Raw genomic sequence first — 18,321 nt, 5'->3', positions numbered from 1 at the left:
AACCCATGTGGGTGAAAGCTTGTGGTTATGAATTCTAAAGGGACATTGTTTCCCTCTCCATGCCAAGTCTAGACTAAAACAGACTAATGTTTGGTTGTCTCCCTGGGCTAGTACATGGGATTTTTCTTTATCCCCCGTCTAGGAGGGTATAGCCCTATGGGTTTCCCAGCCTTGAATAGGCCCAAGGCCCTATCTTCCGTGCAGCCAATAAAATCACAGGAATTTCTAAGATAGGTACATACCCTCAGCACAACCATAGCTTCATTATCCTGCTTACCATTCAGGTTTCATGCTGCCTCTTTGGGTTGAGTGTGAAATTTGCAAGACTATCAGAGGTTGGTCTTTTTCTTTTCTTTCTTTTTCTTTCTTTTTTTTCTTTCTCTCCTTCCTTCCTTCCTTCCTTCCTTCCTTCCTTCCTCTTCGTTCTCTTCTTTCTCTCTTTCTTGAGAGCTTATAGTTTTGACTTTTGAAAGGATGTTCTATTTTATCCTGTATTTCAGTGTGTTTAGTAATGGGGCTGCTTTTCAGGTTATCTAATTAATAATGTGCCATGTTAGTCTTTGATTCCTTTCTCTCTGCATCAACTGGGTTTTTATTCTACATCTATAGATAAGCACAATCTAGCTACCTTTCTCCATGTCCACTATCTCCTTAGTATCAGTCATGACTACTGCCTTTCTAATTCATTTCCCTTCTATTCTTGCATCTGTATACTACATTTCCCACCAAGCAATCTATTGATCCTAAAGTATAAGTCAGATAACTTCACTTTCCTGCTTGAAACGCTGTAATAGTCCAAACTCGTTAGCATGGCATTCAAGATCCTCCTTGACCTGAATCTTGTCTACTCTAGTGTTTTTTCACAGTATGCTACTCTTGCACCGAGCTCAAGCTGCACAGTTCGTCTTAACTGATCATAGCAAGCAAGCCCTTTTCTTCCTTCTGTCTGTAATGGTATCTCCTAGGAGTGTCTCCTGTCTCTCTCCTGTTCTCAGCTTAAATGTTGCCTCCCTAAAGATTCTTTCTCTGGCCTCCCAATCCAAAATAATCTCCCCAGTTATCTTCTCATACCAGATATCATTAGTTTAATTATTGTGCTTGCATATTTCTAAGCTCTACAAAGGCAAAGTGACTCATGTTCACCCTGTATCCTTGATGCCTGAATATCATACATTTTAGATGCTCAAGTGTTTGTAGAATTAGTGAATACATTAATGAACATGATTAAATAAACATGTTCGATAAAACATGAAGGCCGGGCAGCCCGGGTGGCTCAGCTGGTTTGGCGCTGCTTTCGGCCCAGGGCGTGGTCCTGGAGTCCCCGGATCGAGTCCCACGTCGGGCTCCCTGCATGGAGCCTGCTTCTCCCTCTGCCTGTGTCTCTGCCTCTCTCTGTGTCTGTCATGAATAAATAAATTAAAAAAAAAAAAAATGAAGGCCTTAATTTTCAAGGAGGTGGGATTTTAGCAGCAAAACATAGTAAGAGCTTGTAAATAAAATGCAAAATGGATAAGGGATGAATTTCCAGAAATAAGAGTCCTGAAACAGATTCACATAGCAGCGTGTGGGTCAGCGTCTTTGGCGCAGACCTGAATGGAGACAACGCTAAATTAAATGAGGGGCTGATTCTCAGAACACCGCCCACCCCCCGCCACGCCCTCCGCCGCCAAGAAGAAAAAACGAGCGCGAGGGAAAGCGAGGCGGGCGGGCTGCGCGTCCAAACTACAACTCCCGGCAGCCCCCGCGCGAGCCCCGGCCGGCGAGGGGCGGTGTCCTGGCCCCGCCCCCGCCCCGCCCGCCGGCGCCCTCCCCCAGGCTGGCCACGCGCGGCGGCGGCGGCTGTTCCGCTTCCCCTCCGGCCCGGCCCGTCGCCATTGCCGAAGGCTCTCAGCCTCCCCGCCCGGCGCCCGGGGGTTCGGCTGCCGCCCGGCCTACGCTCGCCGCGGCCGCGCTCCTGGCCGCCTGGCCTCCCGCTCGCCCCGCGCCGGCGCTTGCCCGGGGCGGCTCCGGAGCCCGCCGGGAGTTCGGACGCGGCGCCTCGCTGGGGCGGGGACCTCTCGGCGCCCGGGTAAGTGCAGGGCGGCCGGGGCGCGCTCCCCGTCCTCCGCGGCCCGCCGGCGGCCGCCACCTGCGCGCCGGAGCCGCGGGCCTGGGGCGGCGGCTCATTGTCTGCTCCCGAGGGCGGCTTCGCTCGGCGGCAGGCGCGGCCCGGCCCGGCTCCTCTGGCGCCGGCCCTGCCCGCTCGCGGGCGCCCTCCCGCCGCCGCGCACCTCAGCGTCCCCGTCAGGTCTCGGGGTTCCGGGCCTCGGCGCGCGCGTCGGTGGGGACGCCTCGTTGTCGGAGCGCGTGAGGCCTCGCCGCACCCCGGGCCTCCGGATCCTCCGCGGCTCCCGGTAATCTGGGGCAAGGTTGGCCCTTCCCCGCGCCTGGCTTCCCTCAGGACAACTGCACGCACCCGCGACGTGGCCGCGGGGCCGTCGGCGGGCGCGACCTTTTGACCGCGTCCCTCAGCTGCAGTCGCCCCCGCGGCGGGCGGCGCGGGGCTGCGCCCTCCTCGCGCCTTCGCTTCAGCCCGCCGCTCCCGGCCGCCCGCCCGCCGCGCCGTCGCTTTCCGCCTGCGTAGGTCCTGCCCGCTCCCGGCCGTGTGGCTGCTCCCTCCCCTCCGCGCGTTACCTGCACTCGTTTTCTTTTTAGCCTCTTTGGCGAAGACGCATCGGAACGGTTGGGCCTAAAATTAGACCCCGGCGAGCCGTGTTTTGGGCCGAGGTTGTGCGCGTCACGTTTCTTCCCCTGCTCTGTCGGGCTCTTCCGCCCTTAGAAGGAGGCAGGATATGGAGGTGTACGAGGATCTGCTCGGGCGTTTTGTTTTCGTGGGGTCACCCGGAAGAATTACGTTCGGTGAAATTAGATTGGGGTGAAGGCAGTGAGTAGTCATTTTTTTTTGTAAGATTTTACTTATTTATTCATGAGAGACACACAGAGAGGGGCAGAGACAAACGCTGAGGGAGAAGCAGGCTCCACGCAGGGAGCCCGACGTGGGACCCGATCCCAGGACCCCGGGGTCACGCCCTGGGCTGAAGGCGGCGCTAAAGCGCCAAGCCACCCGGGGCTGCCCTGAGTAGTGATTCTTAAAGCAGGTTAGAACTTGTCGACTTTGCCAGAAGCTCTGTGGCATTTCTAAAACACGCACTTAACTTCTTTTTTTTTTTTTAATTAAAGATTTTTTATTTATTCATGACAGAGAGAGAGAGAGAGAGAGAAAGGCAGAAGGAGAAGCAGGCTCCACGCAAAGAGCCCCATACGGGACTCGATCCCAGGACCCCGGGATCACGCCCCGAGCCAAAGGCTGGTGACGCTCAACCGCTGAGCCACCCAGGCGTCCCGTAACTTCTAAATGACTTTTATGTATATGCGGAAAATCTATATACGCGTAGACCTATGAATTTGAAAACTTTGTTCGTGTTCTGTTAATATGGGGTCTTGATTTGAGGCAGCTCTTTCATCTTTGGCTTTTAGGCCTTTCTAGCTATCACTTAGCCAAGAATACGGATTTCCCGTATGAAAAACGAACCTTAAAATGTTTTTGAGCTGTGATATATGTAGACCCTAAGCCCACTTCAGGGTTTGGTAAAGAGGTTGATCTACATTCAGGGTATTTTGTTTTCACTGGATCCTCCCAACTTTCCCTAAGTGACTGAGTACTGAGCTGTATGTAATACTGTTAGCATTTGACGGTGTCATTTCTCCTTAATTTGAGAGGTGTTGTGGGCCACAGGGGCTAAGGTATGGAAATGTTGGAGTGTGAAATTCGGTCTGTTGATGTCAGTTTCTCTGCCGGTTCTTCAACAAGGGGGTGGTACTTTTACCAAGGAAGAGTTACTGGATATTCCTCTTCACATAGGGATTTGATTCCTGGTTTACCATTATTCAAAAAGAGAGTTATTCTTTTGGACTTTGTGACACTTAATACTAACCTTGCAAACCCCAAATCATAAAGGAACAATAAGTTTGTACTGGGGGTGTATCTGCTAAACAAATGAATAGGGGTTCCTGTGGTTCTCTGATCTTTATGATAGGCAGTTTTCCAAATAGGCATGGTTAACAGTGGTGTGTATTTCTTCTTAATTATACTTAAAAAAAAAAAAAAAGAACTGGCTCAGGTAGCTAAGGATAAACTTTCAATTATACTTTTTAATAAAGAGAACTTGTTCAAATAAAGTAAGTAGGCACTTTAAAATCCTTCCTATGTTTCTTCTGTCAATATCGATTATTCTGCTATTCGAGTATAAAGTTTCTTTGACTTATTGAAATTTCTCCTTTTCATTTATGCTTGAAGCTAAGCCCTGTTCAGTGCTTTAAGGCTTCAGGATTCTGATCAGTTTGTTTTCAAAGGCCCTTCCAGTTAGTTAGAGGGCTAATTCCAGACTAGTCAGAAGGTGGGTAAGTTACTTACAAATCTGAGTTGTCACTTGTATCCTTGTACCTGGGTAGAAACAGAAAAAGAAGGAAAAATAGCCCCCCTTGCCCTGAAGAAAATACTGATTGTTTCCTTCTGTGATCAGAATTTTCACTAGTTCTTCATTTTAGGATCACTAACCTACTTAAGGATAGTCCTTCTGAACATTCATGTAGGATTTCAGAGTTCTAGCCTATTATTATCTCCGAGGTACAATAGTACTTACCATTCCTTGTGTCTCAAATGGTTAGGTGCTGGAGACCTGGGTTTGAATCATTACTCTCTACTTGACCCTGGGTAAGACATGTACTCTTTTCAAGACTTGGTTTTCTTCTGTTAAAGGGGGATTGATAATAATGATAATAATAATAATAATATACAAATTTCATGGGGCTATTTAAAAGCAAATGAGATAATGCAGGTAAATTTTTTTTTGCAAATGCAGTGCTTAGTTACTATTCCATTCTAAAGTAGGTTTTATACTTAATTGCTCCTTTTTTTTTCACCCCCCAAGCTTTATTTATTTATTCATGAGAGACACATAGAGAGGCAGAGACACAGGCAGAGGGAGAAGCAGGCTCCCTGTGAGGAGCCAGATGTGGGACTTGATCCCAGGACCCCGTGATCACCAAGAGAGCTGAAGGTAGACACTCAACCACTAAACCACCCAGGTGCCCCTTCATTGCTTCTGTAGCAAATATTGTGCTCCCAAACTTAGATTTAAGAATGCTTTCTGGAATGAGCACTGGGTGTTATATGTTGGCAATTGAGCTTCAATAAAAATGTATATAAGAAAAAAACAGTGCTTTCTGGAGAGGTTGGAATCTCAGGACCAATTTTCTGAGACTATAACTGTTAAATTAAAAATTGTTTTTCACGGGAAAAAAGTTTTGCCCCTGATATAAAATGCAAGTTTTTCAAATTTTAAAAAATATGCAGGGACACCTGGGCGGCTCAGTGGTTGAGCATCCATCTGCCTTTGGGTCAGGTTGTGATACCAGGATCCTGGGATCAAGTCCCGCATCGGGCTCCTGCAGGGAGCCTGCTTCTCCCTCTGTCTGTGTGTCTGCCTCTCTCTCTGTGTCTCATGAATAAATAAATAAAATCTTTAAAAAAATAGTATGCATATCTCTCATAGAAAAATTGGAAAGTAGTGAAGATTATTAAGAAACAGGATGAAAATCACTTTTGCCTCAGCTCTAGGAGGTAACAGACTAAAATTTTTTTCCTTATTTTTAAATCCCAAGGTAGCACATGCTTATAAAAGGTTCAAGCAACTCAATTATTTAGAACAAAAAAGTGAAAATTGCCCTTTCCTCACTTTCTAGAACCATTCCTTAGAGGTTCCCTCTGTTAACAATTTTGTTGTCTTAATGCAATTCAAAATAAGCACTGTGTGTGTGGTTTTAACCAATTTTTAAAAATAAAAGATCTGATTATTACATATTCTTTTCTATTTCAGTACATATAGTTGCACTTCATCTTTTTAACCGTTATGATATAGCCCATTGTACTTTAATTATTCATGGTTATTTATGTTGGAGTAATCCCCCCCTTATTCACAGGGAATATGTTCCAAGACCTCCAGTGGATACTTGATGCCTCAGATAGACTGAAGCCCATATATACTGTATTTTTTCCTACATGTACATACCTGTGATAAGGTTTAGTTTATAAATTAGGCACAGTAAGAGATTAACAACAATAAGTGATAATAAAATAGAACAGTTATAACAATATGCTATAATTAAAGTTATGTGAATGCGGTTGATCTCAAAATATCCATTAGACTGTACTCACATTTCTTGTGATTATGTGAGATGATAAAATGCCTACATGATGAGATGAAGTGAGGTGAATGATGGAGGCAGTGTGATATATCAGTAGCTTACTATTGACCTTCTGACGATACCTCAGAAGTGGAATCCAGGATGGCAGTTGACTGCTGGTAACTGAAACTACAGAAAGAGAAACCATGGGAAGACGAGACTAATGTACAGATCTTCACCAACTTTTTTTTTTTTTTTTAATTTTTATTTATTTATGATAGTCACACGAGAGAGAGAGAGAGAGAGAGAGAGGCAGAGACACAGGCAGAGGGAGAAGCAGGCTCCATGCACCGGGAGCCCGACGTGGGATTCGATCCCGGGTCTCCAGGATCGCGCCCTGGGCCAAAGGCAGGCGCCAAACTGCTGCGCCACCCAGGGATCCCTCTTCACCAACTTATAAGGGAGTTATGTCCTGACAAATCCATTATTAAGTTGAAATGGCATTAAGTCGAAGCATTACCACTTACCCAGCCTACCTTAAAAGTGCTCAGAATACTTAGGTTAGCCTCCAGTTCAGCAGAACCCTCTTAACAATGCCTATATTATATTAAAGTGTTGAATATCTCATGTACTTTATTGAATAATGTACTGAAAGTGAAAAGTAGAGTGGTTTTAAGTGTATCAGTTTTTTACCGTCTTGATCACGTGACTGGGAGCTGTCGGGCTTACTGCTACTGCTTTGTGTCACAAGATAGTCTGGTACTGCATATTGCTAGCTCTAGAAAAGAGCAAAATTCAAACTACGGTTCCCACTGAATGCAGAAACTTCACTTTCACACCTTCGTAAAGTCAAAAAACTAAGTCAAACCTTAAGTCAGAGACAGTCTGTATTCTCAATTTTGAGCAAGTAAAACTGAAGCCTTACTGAACTTCCTTATATCTTTGTGCACATGCATACGTATACAAGTATTTCCCTAAAAAGGATTCTGAAATGTGCATTTTAAGTTTCGATGTATACCAAATTGCTGTCCAGCTGTCTCTATCAATCTGTACTTCCTTATCAAATTGTAGAAGCTCTTCATACATGAGAGCCTTCTCTTTATGAAGATCTTTCCCATTTCACCTTTATCAAAAAACAGTCTTAATAATTACTGTATTGGGGCACCTCGCTGTCTCAATAGGAGGAGCATGTGACTCTTGATCTCAGGATTATGAGTTCAAGCCCCATGTTGGGTGTAGAGGTAAAATAATAATGTATTTTAACCTTAATCCTTCTGAGATTTGTGCGTGTGCATGGTGGGTGCAGATATGAGTTTTAACAATATAGCTTGGCTACCAAAATGAAATATGGGTATAGAGGGACGCCTGGGTGGCTCAGTGGTTGAGCATCTGCCTTTGGCTCAAGGTGTGTGATCCTGGGAGTCATCGGGTGATGAGTCCCTTATCGAGCTCCCTGCATGGAGCCTGCTTCTCTCCTCCCTCTTCCTATGTCTCTGCCTCTCTCTCTGTGTCTCTCATAAATAAAATCTTAAAAAACAAACAAACATGGGTATAGAAAAAATTTTAGAAGGCTTCAGTTGCTGTGAAAAAAATCGATGGTAGAGATTCAGGGAGTAATATTATAATGGCTTTATTGTCAGCATCACATCTGAAAAGGAAAAAGGAGCCCCCGCCTTAACTCCTATTGCTTGTCATCCACTGATTTTATCCTCATCCTTCAAATTTCTGCCTTTGAGTGTAGCTCTCTTTGGGAGTCTTTTTTGATCTCCACTATGATATAGATATTCTTCTTTTATATTTTCTTAGCATGTTAATCCATGATCCTTATTTGCAGTGTGCTGAAAATAAGAGTTATTAATCTGGAAATGAGAGTTGTTTCTCAATTTTTGCCAGTTCAAACTAATCAAAGAGAGAGGTGCAAGGAAACTCACTAATGTTGGTTAAAAGTGATACACATACATACACATGCATGCAGAGCACTTTTAACTCACATTAGTGAGTTCTTCCTCACATCTTTCTGGTCAAGCTATTATATTAATGATATTTTTCCATGTGAACGTTTAATAGGTTCTGGAAAGCTAAAAGGTTTTATTTTGGCCTTGTATTGATTTCATAAGAAAAGGTATATTTTGGGACACCTGGGTGACTTAGTTGGTTAAGCATCCAACTCTTGATCTTGGTTCAGGTCTCGATATCAGGGTCTTGAGTTCAAGAGCCGCTTTGGGCTCCATACAGGGTTGGGAGAGGGAGAATAATGTGTATTTTAAGGTATTTTTTCAACTTCTAAACTTTTAATTACTGTTCTTAATTTTGAGATTATTTAGTGATTTATAAGCTTATAAATGAAATAAAATTGTTATATAATAAACACTGAGCGAGAAGAGGTGTGGGTAAAGCATTTAAACAAAATTTCAGGTGCTCTAAAGAGCAAATTATTAAAGGAAGACAAGTTACATTGGCACAAAAAATAGTGGAAGTAGAACTAGATGTTTGATAAAGTATCTCTATTGTAACTTCTTCCTGAACTTTTTTCACCTTCCTGATTAAGTACTTGAAAAGAATAAAGTTGCCTTTTTTTTTTTTAACCCCATAATCCATTATGTATGGATAACTGTTGATATTTTGGTATGCTTTCCTGCCAGTACTTTTTCTTCTTTATATGTATGTGTGTGTACATAGTTTACTTTTATAAAATTGGAATCATGTTCTGTATAATTTGTTATCTTGGTAAATCTTGAAAGTTTCCCTTGTTCTTAAAAATTCTCTTAAAATAATTTTTTAATATTTGCCTAACATTTCATTGTACAGCTGTGTCATATTTGCTCTTTTCCTATTGCTGAATGTGCAACTTATTTCCAATATTTTATATAAAAATAATGCTATAATGAATAGTTTTCTATTCATCCCTGATTGTTATCTTAGAATATTTTCATAGACGTGGAATTGCTGAATGAAAAGATAGAAGCATTTAACAGTCTTAAATTATCCTTCAGAAAAGTTTGCTGTTTATCATCACCAGCAGTGTGTATCCCATTTTATTGCTATCCTCAATGAAACAGCCATCACTTTTAATGAGTTTAATAAAATTTCTTTATTGTTAGGCAAGTAAAAAATATAATTTAAGTTGCATTTCTTGTTTAAATGATAATTTTGTTTTAGTTAATTTATTTCTGATAATTACACAGACGTAACTAGATATTTGTGTTCAATATTTTTATTATTTTACCGGTCTTCAATAAAATTTTATTTACTTTTGTTTTCCGGGTTCATTATCTTGTCTGCAAATATAGGAACCTTTCCTTCCTTTCCAATAGTCACAATATTTATTTCTATTTTAGGACTTTATTACATTGGCCAGAATTTCTAAGACATGGTTCAGTAAGAGAGGTGATAATTATCTTAGAATATCTCTAATATTTTTACAAATAAGGATAATGGCAGCTGTTGGTTTTAGACATTTTTTAGAGAGAAATTCTCTTCTGACTTTACAAAAAATAAGAATGGCTTCAGAATTTTATGAAATGTTTTTATAACACTCCTTTAAGTGATAAGGTTTTTCTTCTTTTAACTACTACTAAGGGCATATATTAATAAATTTTCTAATAGCCAAAGTTACCTTAAGGCACATATTAGCAGGAACCAAAACCCCACTCACGTGACTCAAGTATACAGAATTTATTTAAAGAGTAGGGAAAAAAAATCTCAGAACTTTAATAGGAGTGTACAGGCCATATGGTAACTTCTGTGGTTACTTCTGTAGAAACTTGAGGAATCCTTACTATTTTATGAATCAGTTTTGATAATTTACACTTAAAGATTTTATTTATTTATTCATGAGAGACACAGAGAGAGAAAGAAGGAAGCAGAGACACAAGCAGAGGGAGAAGCAGGTTCCGTGCAAGGAGCCTGGTGTGGAACTTGATCTCGGATCTTGGGGTCAGGACCTGAGCCGAAGACAGAGGCTTAACTGCTGAGCCATCCAGGCGACCCTTTCCAGAAATTTTTAAAAATATTTTTAAATTTGTTACATGAATGTATGTAATATTTTATTATTAAGGGCACCCATGTGGCTCAGTTGGTTAAGCGTCTGCCATGGGTTTAGGTCATGATCCCAGCGTCCTGGGATCAAGTCTAGCATTGGTCTCCCTGCTCAGCGGGGAGCCTGCTTCTCCCTTTCCCTCTGCCACTGCCCCCTGCTTGTGCTCTCTCATGCTCTCTCTTGCATATGCTCTCTCTCAAATAAATAAATAAAAATCTTATTTAAAATATTATATCATTAAAATCTGTGGTGTTTATTTCCACCTTTTATTAGTGATTTTGTTATTTTTCTTGATTTGATTTGCCAAATGTTCATCTGCATAGTTGTTTTCAAACCCACTTTTAGATTTATTTTGTTGGTTTTCTGATTCCCTGATTTCTACTTTGTGCTTTATTTTGCTTTTCTTCATCTTTTCTTTTGGGAGGGGGATTAGGCTGGCTGGCTGGCTTGCTTGCTTGATTTATTTATTTATTTAGTTAGTTAGTTAGTTAGTTATTTGGGGGGGGGGGCACTGGGGGATGAGGTGGGAGAGGGAGATAATTTTAAGCAGTTTCCATACACAGTGTGGAGCCTGATGTAGGGCTTAATCTCACAAGCCTGAAATCATGACCTTAGCCAAAATCAAGAGTCGAACATTTAACCTACTGAGCCACCCGGGCTCCCCTGTTAATTTTTTTCTAACTCAAATTCTTAGTTCCTTTTTTTTTCTTTTTTTTTAGTAACGAAAACATTAATACTCATTTTTTTAAAAGATTTTATTTATTTATTCATGAGAGATGCAGAGAGAGAGGCAGAGACATAGGCAGAGGGAGAAGCAGGCTCCATGCAGGGAGCCCAACGTGGGACTCAATCCCAGGACTCCAGGATCATGCCCCAAGCCAAAGGCAGACACTCAACCTTTGAGCCTCCCAGGCATCTAAAACATTAATACTCTTAATTTGCCTCTGAGTACAGTTTTGGCTGCATTCTATAATTTACATGAATCATGTTCTTATATTAATTACTTTCCAAATAGTTGGTAGTTCTAGTTTGATTTCCTCTTTGACTCGAGGTATTTAGGACAATTCTATTTGCTCTATTTTTTTCCATTGTTGTCAATGACTATAGTCTTTTAAACTATCTTTCAAATTTACTGTTTTTTTTTTTTTTAAGATTTTATCTATTTTAGAGAGAGAGCACACTTGTGAGCAGGAGATGGGGTAGAGGGAGAAGAGAGCGAGAGTCTCAGGTATACTCCACACTCAGCATGGAGCCCCACTCAGGACTAGATCTAATAATCCTGAGCTGAAATCAAGAGTCAAGAGGCTTTACTGACTGAGCCACCCAGGCACCCAGTCTTCATTAATTTTTATTTTATTTTTATTTTTATTTATTTTTATTTTTATTTATTTATGATAGTCACACACACACACAGAGAGAGAGAGAGAGAGAGAGAGAGAGAGAGAGAGAGGCAGAGACATAGGCAGAGGGAGAAGCAGGCTCCATGCACCAGGAGCCGACGTGGGATTCAATCCCGGGTCTCCAGGATTGCGCCCTGGGCCAAAGGCAGGCGCTAAACCGCTGCGCCACCCAGGGATCCCCTTCATTAATTTTTAAATCTTAATTTGTCAAATATTAAGAAGGTAGCATTGTTTCTAAGAGCTTGTTCTCACATTGAGACCTTTACATTTTTGTTTCTTCTGCCTGAATATTGTCATCATACATCATTGTTTTGAAGGGGTCTTCCCTGATCAGTCATCTGAAGTAGCCTCCACCTACCTCTGGTATCTGACTTCTTGCCCTTCTGTGTCTGTCTGCTTGTGTCTGTCTTCATAGCACTTTTATCTGAAGTTATTTGATTCCTTTCATTTTCTTGTTTCTCTCTTTGCTTATGGGTATGCAGTAAGTATATGTTGGTTGAGTGTCAGTTTCTTTTATGTCTGGTGATTTTTAACTTTTTAATTAATAGACTTCATACAGCAATTTTAGGTTCACAGCAAAATTGAGTAAAAAGTACAGAGTCTCTAATTACCCAAGCTCCCCCATACTTCTGTATCCCTTCCCCCACCATCAGCATCTCTTCATATGTGGTAATTTGTTTTAATTGATAAGCCAAAACTGACACATCATTATCAACCAAAGTCCATAGTTTAGGGTTCACTCTTGATATTGCACATTCAATATCAGTGGTGGATATTGACATGTATCCATCATTACAGTATCATACAAAACAGTTTCCCAGCCCTAAATATCCCCTGTGTTCCACATATTCATCCCTCCCTTCTCCCTAATTCCTGGCAGCCACTAGTGCTTTTACTGTCTCCATAGTATTGCCTTTTCCAGAATGTTCTGTAATTGGAATTATAAAGCATGTAATCTTTTCAACTTGCAATATGCATTTTCTTACGTATCTTTTGATGGCAATGAATAATATATTCCATTGACCAGATGTACTGCAGTTTGTTTATTCATTCACTTGCTGAAGGACATCTTGGTAGCTTTCACTTTTGTCAAGTATAAATAAAATTACTATAAACATTTGTGTTATGTTTTTGTATGGATATAAGTTACTCACCAAGGAGCACAATTGCTGGATTATGGTAAGAGTATATTTAGTTTTATAAGAAACCTCTAAAATGTCTTTCAAAGTGACTATACCATTTTGCTTTCCCATCACCTGTGGGTGAGAGTTCCTGTTGCTCAACGTTATCGTGAGCATTTGATGTTAGTGTTTTGGATTTTAGCTATTCTGATATGTAGTGGTATCTCATTGTTTTGATTTGTAGTGCTCTAATGATTGATGTTGAGCATCTTTTCCATCTGTGTATCATTTTTGGAGAGGTATCATTTTAGAAGTTATGCACATTTTTCAGTTGGGTTCTTAATGTTTATACTGCTGAGTTTTAAGAGTTCTTTGTATATTTTGGGATATTTTGCAGGTATTTTTCCCAGTCTGTGGCTTGTCTCTCATTCTCTCAACTCTAATAATTTTTATCATATATTCTGATGCAGTATTATTTGATGCATGTATAAGTTCTCTACTGCTACTAAAGATCTTCATTATTGATTATACTTAATAAAAATCATACTTTTTTAAAGATTTTATTTATTTATTAGAGAGGGAGCATGAGTGGGGGGAAGGTGTAGAGGGAGACAAACAGGCTCCTCGCTGAGCAGGGAGTTGGATGCAGGGCTTGACCCCAGACCTTGGGATTGTGACCTGAGCTGAAGGTGGATGCTTAACGAACTGAGCCATCCAGGGACTCCAGTAATCATCATACTTTACTGAGTCTTGTATTTTACTTAAATTCCTGTCTGTACTGAATTTCTTTTTTCAATGAATTATCCAACTTTGTCCATGCCATTTTGTCTTTTTTTTAATTACATGGGTTCTTTTAAGACTTTATTTATTTGAGAGAATGAGAGAGTGCGCACACGCGCGCACACACACACACACACACACACACACAAGCAGGGGGAAGGGCAGAGAAAGAAGCAGAGAGTCCCTAGCCAACTCACTGAGCGTGGAGCCCAATGCTGGGCTTGATACCACAACCCTGAGATCATGACCCGAGCCAAAACCAAGAGTCGGATGCTTAACTAACTGAGCCACCCAGGTGTCCCTATAGTTTATTTTTGTTCTATTTCAAAGTGAATGCTTTAAACATTTATTTATTGTCATAATAAATTCTGTAGGGTGTGTTTCTATCATTTTATATAATGTTTTCTGTTTTTGAATGATTAATTGCTGCTTTAATTGTAAAATAGATAAAATTACCATCTTAAGCAGTTTTAAGTATACAATTCTTTAGCATTAAGTACATCTACATTGCTGTACACCCATCCCCACCATTTTTTCATTGTCCCCAACTGAACCTCTATACTCATTAAAAACTAACTCTCCCTTCCTCCTTACTCCCAACCCCTAGTAACCTCTTTGTGTCACTTATGAGTTTGCCTATTCTAGATGATTCATGTAAGTGGAATCATAAAATATTTGTCTTTTTGTGTTTAGCTTCTTTCATATAGTATATAATGTTTCCATCCTTGCTATATAGCATGTATTAGTACTTCATTATTTTTTTAAGGCTGAATAAATAATACTCCAATGTATATATACACTTGACTCTTGAACAATGCAGGGTTTAGGGGTGTCATCCCCTGCACACACAAAAATCTGTGTTTACTTTTGACTCTTTCACCCCAGAATTTAATTAATAGCCTACTGTTGACCAGAAGCCTTATCAACAATATAAACAATAGGGATCCCTGGGTGGCGCAGCGGTTTGGCGCCTGCCTTTGGCCCAGGGCGCGATCCTGGAGACCCGGGATCGAATCCCACATCGGGCTCCCGGTGCATGGAGCCTGCTTCTCCCTCTGCCTGTGTCTCTGCCTCTCTCTCTCTCTCTCTGTGACTATCATAAATAAATAAAAATTAGGGGATCCCTGGGTGGCGCAGCGGTTTAGCACCTGTCTTTGGCCCAGGGCGCGATCCTGGAGACCCGGGATCGAATCCCACGTCGGGCTCCCGGTGCATGGAGCCTGCTTCTCCCTCTGCCTGTGTCTCTTCCTCTCTCTCTCTCTCTCTCTCTCTCTCTGTGACTATCATAAATAAATAAAAAATTAAAAATAAATAAATAAATAAATAAATAAAAATTAAAAAAAACAAAAACAATATAAACAATAGTTAACTCATAATTACATGTTATATATATTATAGATTGTATTCTTATGATAAAATGTTACTAAGAAAATCATAAGGAAAATACTGTGCTGTATCAAAAAACTGGCATACAATGCAGTTTCTAATCTGTGTTGTCAAGAAACAGCTGTATATCACATTTTTTTAAAAGATTTTATTTATTTATTCATAGACACAGAGAGAGAGGGGCAGAGACACAGGCAGAGGGAGAAGCAGGCTCCATGCAGGGAGCTGGATGTGGGACTTGATCCCGGGTCTCCAGGATCACACCCCAGGCTGCAGGCAGCACCAAACCGCTGCGCCACCGGGGCTGCCCCTGTATATCACATTTTGTTTATCCAGTTATCTGTTGGTGTTTTCTAGGTTTTACTTTGTAACGTATTTGTTGCTTTTATCTCATTTAGTTGGAATTTATGCATCTTGTTTTTAAGTCTACTAATTTATAGTTTAAATGAATTCAAATGTAAATCTAAATTTTAAAAAATAAATTTTTCTGGTTTGTCGGTCTGAAAGAGAAAAGTATACTTTGACTCCCCCTATATTAGAAGACTAGCTTCTCCTCATAATCCACCCTCACTTTATCTGCTTTTCCTCTCCATGGTGAACTTTGGAACTTCATATTGTTAGTATATTTTTTACTCATTGAACTTTATTTAGATGGAGTTGGTGCTCATTGCCATTTTTCTCAGTCTTACATTTAAGGTTATTCATCATGTTTGTCAACTAGTATTTTCAGCTAATTTTTTTAAAGATGTATTTATTTGAGAGAGAAAGCATGAGCAAGAAGGGGGCAGAGGGAGAGGGAGATGCAGGCTCCCCACTGAGCAAGGAGCCTGAGGCGGAACTGGATCTCTGGACCCTGAGATCAGGACCTGAGCCAGAGGCAGATGCTTAACTGTGCCACCCAGGCACCCCCTTTTTTTTTCTTTTTATTGAAATATTTTGACAGATGATGTCTTTTATACATGTTCATTAATATCTGATACGGTAGCTCCTTACAACCCTTATACTTCTTTTTTCATTTCCAGAAATATTTTTGGTTGTTTTAGTTCTGTTTTCTTTCTTAAAGATACTTGTAGGGATCCCTGGGTGGCGCAGCGGTTTGGCGCCTGCCTTTGGCCCGGGGCGCGATCCTGGAGACCCAGGATCGAATCCCACGTCAGGCTCCCGGTGCATGGAGCCTGCTTCTCCCTCTGCCTGTGTCTCTGCCTCTCTCTCTGTGACTATAATAAATAAAAAAAATTAAAAAAAAAAAAAGATACTTGTAATAATTAGGTTGGCTTGTTGTTTCTGTCCTTTGTGTGAGCTTCTCAGATGTTTGTCCTTACCACTCATAAATTTAAAAATTTATGCCACTCCCTTTTCTTTTTAAATGACTCTCATTTTATCTTGGTCTTTTCTCTCCATATATGCCAGTTTCATAGAGTTTGTCAGACTGGAAGTCCAGCTTGTGTCTTGAGGTGATTCATCATCTAGGTCAGGCTCTGCTTTGTGTGACGGGTAATTATCTCTTCTTGTACTACGTTATTTTTTGTTGGAATCAGCAAAAATTGTTGAATGTTTTTTCTGCATCTTCATCTTTGAATTATAACTGTTATATATTATCTGATACACATCTGTGTTTGTGGATTATCCTTGCTACAGTTGGCTGGGATTCTGGTTGAAACCTCTTCTTAGGTGTATTGCTGAAGGATACATAGCTCTTAGCCCGAGTTCCAGTGATTAATAGACATTCATCTAATATGGTAGTTCTGGTGGGATCTTATCCTACCCTGGTTTCTAACATGTGCTGTTAGCACTCTTCCTGATTCAAGTTTATACCGATAACAACACTTTGCTTATATGACGACTCCTCTGAGGAAGCTGTGTGCCAGTCCGTGTTTCTCTGTGCTTGTACAGCTCCACCTGAACTTTGCATACACACAGGCACATAGACACTTGCTTTTTTCTGGAATTTGCATGGTAGACTCAATGTCTGTAGAAAGATCAGAGGGGAAAATAAGGAGCTCTGGCTGCCACAAAACCCATCTCTCCGTAGCAAGAAATGGCTTAACAAAGGTGGCTGACTCCTTTGTTTCTTTGAGGCCGACTTTGGGTCTCTTAATAAAGGATGGCTAGCAGAGAGGAACAAGGTGTCTTCATATCTTAGGCGGATGTTGAATTTTGTTTCATGAAGCAGAGCATGGCTGGGTCATGAATGTTTTCAGTTAAGAATGAATGGAAATCTTTATAGCTAGTAGAAATCCTTCAAAGATCTAATGTAAATTGTTTTTATGGAAATTTGGGATAGACTATATAAGTGGCTTCTGATTTGATAACTTTTGGAGGAGGGGGAGTAAAATAAGCCAGCTCTAGTTTGTTTAATTTAGATAACCACTGAAGGAATCAAGTAATCTATCTGCTGTTAGTCATTTTTCAGTAAAAGGTCTTGTTTTAGATTGATAGATTATCACAGTGGTATCTTGTTTCAATTTGCATTTCTCTGAAGTTGAACACATTTCATATGTTCAGCTGCTTTTTTTCATTTTGAGTCACCATTTGGGGTTTGTGATGAAAGCTTTTTTTTTTTTCTTTGTAAACTTTATTCTTTATTTCCCCATTCCCTGTGTTACAGGCATTTTGAAGTATTTTCTGAGTCCTGCCCCTTTCATGCTTGGTCATTGTTTCACTTTTCCAGTATGGTGATTGGGTGAAAGCCAAAAGGAAGAAGGAAAAAAAAAGAAAGATCACATTTAGATTACAACATTTCTTTACACACACTGCTTCCTCTGTATATAGAGACCTTCCTCTCTTTCCTTGCCTGGCAAATTCCTTCTCATCCTTCAAAGGCCAAGTCTAATTTCTTGGCCTAATTACTCCTAGAAATGGGAGCTGTGGGTCTTCTTTTCCATTGCATTCCACTCATCCCTATCAGTTCTTACCTTATTTCAGAGTAGTCATCTGTTATTTTCCCACTGACGGCCAGCTCAGAGGGAACGCTCAGAGGGAACACTGCGTCTGAATCATGGTTATCTTTGATCTCTAGCATCTGACACAGTGTAGGCACAAAATAAATATTTGAATGACTTAGGATAGAGTAAGGTTTTTTTTTCCTTCAACTGTGTCATTTTCCTACTTCTAATGTGAAATACAAAAAAAAAAAAAACAGGTCTTTCTGGAAGTGGAGTTACAGTTTTTTTGTTGTTTAGGTTTTCTGGTCTGGGTTTTTTCATTTTTTGTAATGATCAGGCATTATTTTTGAGAACAAGAAATGATAATAAAAAATACTTAAACCTCTCAAACTTCCAGGTGCTTCCTCTTGCCTAGCACCTGTGACTTTTTTGCCCCACTCCACTGTCTGATTTTTCTCTACTTTCTGCCATATACCCTCTTGTCT

At 40.8% G+C, this 18,321-nt stretch overlaps 1 protein-coding gene across 1 annotated transcript in view; it reads left to right on the top strand.

The window, feature by feature from the left end:
• Positions 1–1,805: 1,805 nt before the first annotated feature.
• PAK2 (p21 (RAC1) activated kinase 2) overlaps positions 1,806–18,321 on the top strand; it is a 90,487-nt gene continuing 73,971 nt past the window's right edge. Inside the window, exon 1 of the mRNA XM_041726519.1 lies at positions 1,806–2,068. The gene's annotated coding sequence lies outside the window, so the exon portion shown is untranslated. The remainder of the gene's footprint in view (positions 2,069–18,321) is intronic.

Source organism: Vulpes lagopus, chromosome 1, assembly GCF_018345385.1.
Source record: "Vulpes lagopus strain Blue_001 chromosome 1, ASM1834538v1, whole genome shotgun sequence".
Lineage (NCBI taxonomy): Eukaryota > Metazoa > Chordata > Mammalia > Carnivora > Canidae > Vulpes > Vulpes lagopus.
Note: the sequence above shows the minus strand (reverse complement) of the source record. Positions and strands in the feature narration are given on the sequence as shown.